The sequence below is a fragment of the Photinus pyralis genome, unplaced genomic scaffold (assembly GCF_008802855.1).
Source record: "Photinus pyralis isolate 1611_PpyrPB1 unplaced genomic scaffold, Ppyr1.3 Ppyr1.4_LG6, whole genome shotgun sequence".
Classification (NCBI taxonomy): Eukaryota; Metazoa; Arthropoda; class Insecta; order Coleoptera; family Lampyridae; genus Photinus; species Photinus pyralis.
Genome location: NW_022170663.1, coordinates 43,044,971 through 43,050,753, shown reverse-complemented (window position 1 = coordinate 43,050,753; position 5,783 = coordinate 43,044,971).

Below are 5,783 nucleotides of genomic sequence, written 5' to 3'. Positions count from 1 at the left end.
CGAATGTCTTTTGTTTACTTCCTGAAAACGAAGGATCAAGCCCTGGATGCGTTTAAGGAGTTCAAAAGCATGGTGGAAAACCAGACAAATAGGAAAATCAAGATTCTAAGATCGGATGGAGGCGGCGAGTTTTGCGGCAAAAATTTTGAAGATTTTCTAAAAAATTGTGGGATCATTCATCAGAAGACTACCCCATATACACCTCAGCAGAACGGCATTAGTGAACGAGCCAACAGAACTGTTGTCGAAAGAGCGCGTTGTCTGTTATTTGATGCAGATCTAACCAAGAAATTTTGGGCAGAAGCGGTACATCATTCTGTTTACTTACGCAACAGATCGATTGCAGCAGCTTTATCTGACAAAACCCCTTACGAGATGTGGACGGGGAAGAAACCAGACGTGAGTAATCTAAAAATATTTGGAAGCCCATGTATGGTACATGTTCCCAAAGAAAGACGTCAGAAGTGGGATAGGAAGTCAGAAAAGAAAATTTTCATTGGTTACGCAGATAATATCAAAGGTGTTCGAGTATATGATTACGAGTCAAATCAAGTAACAGTCAGTCGTGATGTCATAATTATTGAAAAGGCTGATGATTACGTTGATGTCCCTGTCAATGAAGAAATTCCACAAGAAGACATGGATTCAGTGGAGGAAGACATGGATTCAGTGGAGGAGTCTTTGGGTGGGGACATGGATGAGCATGTTCAGGAACCGATGTTGAGAAGATCGACTCGTGTACCCAAACCAAAACGAAATGATGATTTTGTTTATATGTGCAATGAAACTCCCTCGTGCGATCCTACTTCTGTGAGTGAAGCTCTATCATTAGCAGATGCAGAAAGATGGAGGAAAGCTATGAAAGAAGAAATAGGTAGTTTCGAAGAAAATGAGGCGTGGGAACTGGTGGAGAAACCGACAGAAGGTACAATTGTGAAGCGCAAGTGGGTGTTCAAAAAGAAAAAGGACGTTCTTCACAAAGTGCGCTATCGTGCCAGACTAGTTGCAAAAGGATTTGAACAAAAACAAGGTGTGGACTACAACGAAATCTACTCACCGGTTGTAAGGTACTCGACTTTAAGACTTTTGTTAGGTTTAAGTGTTCAGTTAAATTTAAATGTTAGTCACTTGGATGTGACAACTGCTTTCTTAAATGGAGATTTAGAAGAGAATGTTTATATGTATCAACCAGAGGGTTTTGAGGTTAAGGGACAAGAAGGTAAAGTTCTAAAATTAAATAAAGCCATTTACGGGCTGAAACAGTCCTCGAGAGCATGGTATAAGAAAGTAGATGAAATTTTAACGAACAAGGTTTTAATACTACTTTGCGTATCAATATCAGTCGTTGATGTAATGGGTATCCTACCCATTACAACGCAGCTCCGATACACGCCAGCTTGATGTACCTGACAGCATACAGCTGACGGTGATTACCATAGACCACAATAAACTCATCCAGAAATATCAACGTAATTTTATTGATGATTATATATGCTGCACTCAAATGCCGAATTCAGAGATTGGTGGGATTGAAAACGCAATGGTAGGGAGGCAACCATAGTACCGCATGTCCATTTTCTAATGCCAACCCATCAGCAGCATTCCGTTTTGAAGATTTATTTCTGAAATAAGAATTTTTAGTCTCGAAACTGTATTACTACAAATAATCCCTGTTGCATGGAATTTAAAGAAACAAACCAAAAATGCAAGATGCTTTACCTGCATCCTCGGGTTTAATTTTGATCGCGCTTTTTGCACTGATTTACATATTGTTCCATTTTTAAATACCCACGTTTCACCCAAAAAGAGACATTGGGATTGGCGTTCAGTCTTAGATTACATATGCGCCTCTAAAAAGTGCACTCTTGACAGTGCAATATTGAGCAACTTCATTAAACCTTTTCTTGAATTATCTTTTTGATAACGGAAACCAATACTCGCAACAACTCTTGAGCATAACTCGAAACAGAACATTCACTTTTATATCGACGAATTAAAATCTCCTAGAACACCATCTAAACTTTCTTGTACAAACAACCACCAAGACCGACTGTCTATCACCAGAAAGTCCCGTTAACCTGTGCTACGCCTATTTAAAACATTCTTCCCTGCTATCCCTTCCGATCCCACCTCGTTATCATTTTGTTAACGTTCACCAATCAGATTCCCTTTAGCCGGGTTAAAGACTTTAAAGACCCTTAGCGCACAGTGTGTAATAGATGCGCCTTAAATAGCCTTTGAAAGCTTTTATCAGGCATTCAGTGTTTACGAATAGCAAGTAGATCTTAAGAGGCTCAAAAATTTCCAAAAAGTCTTCTCTTTGCAGAAAGTTTTGGAGTCTTGCCTTCTTTTTACGGGACGAGCATTTAAAAAGCCTTGTGAGTCTTCAAGAACCCGTAAGACTCACTGCACTGTCCCACCGATGGATTCTTCTAGTTCACATTCCTTCTTCCAACACTGATTTCGAGGTACCTATTTGCATTTTAAGCATTCGCCACCACCATCAGCACTCTCACGATTTTTACAAGGCGCTTTCTGTTTGCTCCACAAATGAAAAAGGGAGTTTTTCGAATATAAGGCTGACAGATAAACAGAATAACATTTTATATACACTGTGTCTAAGATAAGGATGTTTATAATGGGGATCTTAGAAACCATAGAAGATACGAAGATGGTCAAATTAGACAAAAGTTGCGCAATTAAGGAGTAATTATCATGCTGTGAAGAAAACCAGATAATTCCGATTACTTCCGAATATATGCCAGAAAAACCGAAATTTGCCCATTCTGTTTTAATTTCCTTCTGATGTTATTTGAAAAGATACAAAACAATTATAAATTATGCATAACTCTTGTGCAGATAAACCGCATTTTTTTTTAACCGAAATAGCTTAGTATTATGCCTAAATGGTTGGGTTATAAGGTAGCATGATATCGTTGTTGACTTTCTTGGTAGGTGATTAATGGGGCGGAGGCTCTTTACACATAAACATTTAAAAGCCGCCCGACATTCATTCAAAATCCTCCGACACTGAATTTTGCAGATATTTGCACTTAAAGCTTAGACATCACCAGTGGATATGTCTCGTCGTGACGTTCTAGTTGCCTCATGCGGTCGAGTCATTTTGTCTTGGAGAGTACTTTGCTCCGACAAACCGTTTTCGAGATATTCGCTTTTAAAGTTTTGATATCACCAACCTTGTCATCAATGGATATATTTGTTCTAGACATTCCAATCGCCCCTTGTGACTTGCGAGTAGTATCCTCAGAAAGTAGGGCGGTAGTTGGTAGAAAACGGGTATAGAGCGCGTGTAGAGAAGGTAGCAGGTTACAGCGCGGGTAGAGAATCGGTAGAGAGAAGGCAGGAAGCACGTCGTGCTTACAACGGGTAGAGAGCGAGTAGAGCAGAGAGAGAGCAGGCAGAAAACACATGATAAGGTAGAGAGTACATAGACAGGGGGTAGAGAGCAGGTAGAGGGTACGTAGAGAGCACATAAAGAGAAGGTAGAAAGCGGGTAGGGGGTGGGTAGAAAGCAAATAGACAGCAAGTGAAAAGAAGGTAGAGAGTGGGGGAGTCAATCAGTAACCAGCAGCAGCATGGGCACCTGCAGCCGAAGGTCATTATTGGAAGGGCAAATATTAAACCCATTTTCCGATGTGAACGCAGAAACGTTGTCTTGATCTACTTTCCACCTGACACTTGGAATGAACACCCGAATAGTGCCTTGACCTACTTTCCGCCAGACATAAAAGAAATAAGGAGAGGAGGAAATGTTTAGGAGTGAATCACCGAACGCACTTCTGAGTTTCACCTACTGCAACTACAAGGTTACCGCGAGGTTCCGAACGACATTTGAACTTCACCTTGGCCTACTTTTAAACACCACATCCAGAAAGCGAGTGACCTTCAAGCCCCACTTTGATCTACTTCCCTTGGCCTTGAAAATGAAATATGATACCACAAAAATGAGGCTTCATGAGAAGTGTCCTTTGAGTTTCACCCTAACCTACTTTCGAAGGTCACCGGTAAGTGGCAGTCGACCATGAGCTGGTCCAGTTACATATTGCAGATGCACTACCCAGAGCAACCTTTTTACTTTCCGACTACATACGAACTGTGTTTAATGGTAATGTCATTTTACTGACGAGTTTTGTATTAAATTTCACCCGAAATCGTATTTTAATATAAAATTTCAATTTTCATATCGAACTTTTGATTAATGCCAATCTGTCAATGATGACAGGAGTCATTATAGACATTTATCAATGTCACAGATGCAGCCGGTAAAGTGACGGTGCGGTCGGTAAAGTGGCAGGTGTATTTCGTTCGTTTTTTGTGAACACGATAATTAAAAAACGCCTGAACCGATTGGGATGAAATTTGGGGTGCATAAGGGCTGGTATGGGGAATCGAAAACGTTCTAATTTGGTTTTGATCCGTAGCAATCTTCATGGTTGTTGAGGGTGCCAAAAGTTTAAGAGCCATAACGGCTTGAAAAATTTTTTTGCATACACTAAATGGTTTTAAAAAATGTACAAAAAATTTCATTACAGTTTTTTTGCAAGTTTCTTAGTTTTTGAGAAGTGTTGAATTGAAAAGTTAAGCTATTTATTATTTTATTTTTCTAAATTTGCATTTTTCTCGAAAAGTGAGCATCAGAGTAGAAAATGTCTACTAAAAAGCCGTGTCTTGATGAGATTACGAGCAGTATACTAAAAGTAGTTGGAAAATAAAGTCAGGAGTTTATCTGACAACTGGTTTGCATTGGCAGGATATGAATTCAGCAAGACCTGAGACCCAGATTCCTTCAACAGTAGTACTGGAGTTAGTAACAAGACAGCATCCTTCTTCCAGTCCCATCCATTGGATTTTTTTCCTGCCCAAACCAAGTCCGCACTTGCAACTATGTTCCTGATGCGTGATGCTTGATGGCATCTTTTGGTGGGTGGTATAGCCGGGATAAATTAAATTTGTTCTATTTCACTCTTTTGGCAAAATATTACACAATTTATATTTGCCTAGACTGAATGGAGCAGCAATTGTATCGCAGCCACTTACAAGTTGAATGAATAAAATGTTTAAAATGTTAATCTTTTAAACTTTAAAGCATTTAAATTAACTTTTGTTGTATAATATTTTATCGGTACGCTAAATAGCAGAGTGCGACATCAAGGAAAAAAGTTAAAACATGTCCTATAATCCGATAGGGCCCAATTGTGAATTTAAACCTTACGGGGACCAGAAATACAAAGAAAACCATCAAAATTCGTGTAGTTGTTTAGTCACAAACACATGTGCACAAGAATTTTTATATATAAAGATAATTTAGCATAATAGCATAATAATCCCGAATAAGTATATTGTAGTCGCAATGTACGCCTAATTGAAATAGTGAACTCCCTCCCGATTGTCTTGTTCCAGTACCTATATTTACACTAAACGTTATCTTCGTAAATCTTTCTTCTTAATAAGCACCTCAAGTTAGCATTGTATGAGCGGCACAAACCCCGGGAGAATACGCATTATTTTGTGCCGGATTTATGCTGAAATGTGTTTGTCAGCAAAATACTTCTTTCTCTAATTATCGTGTTTTTTAAATGTCCTACTAACTTCATAATTTTTAAAAGGCACAAAATGCTGAACTAGACGCCTTATATTGTCCCAATCATTGTCGGCTATTCTCTGTTGAAATGGTACCTACTAAATTCCAGGAACTACCTGTGCCCTTTTTGGTATCATGGGGACTAATGGAATATTGACTACGCTAACTACACAAGCGCGAA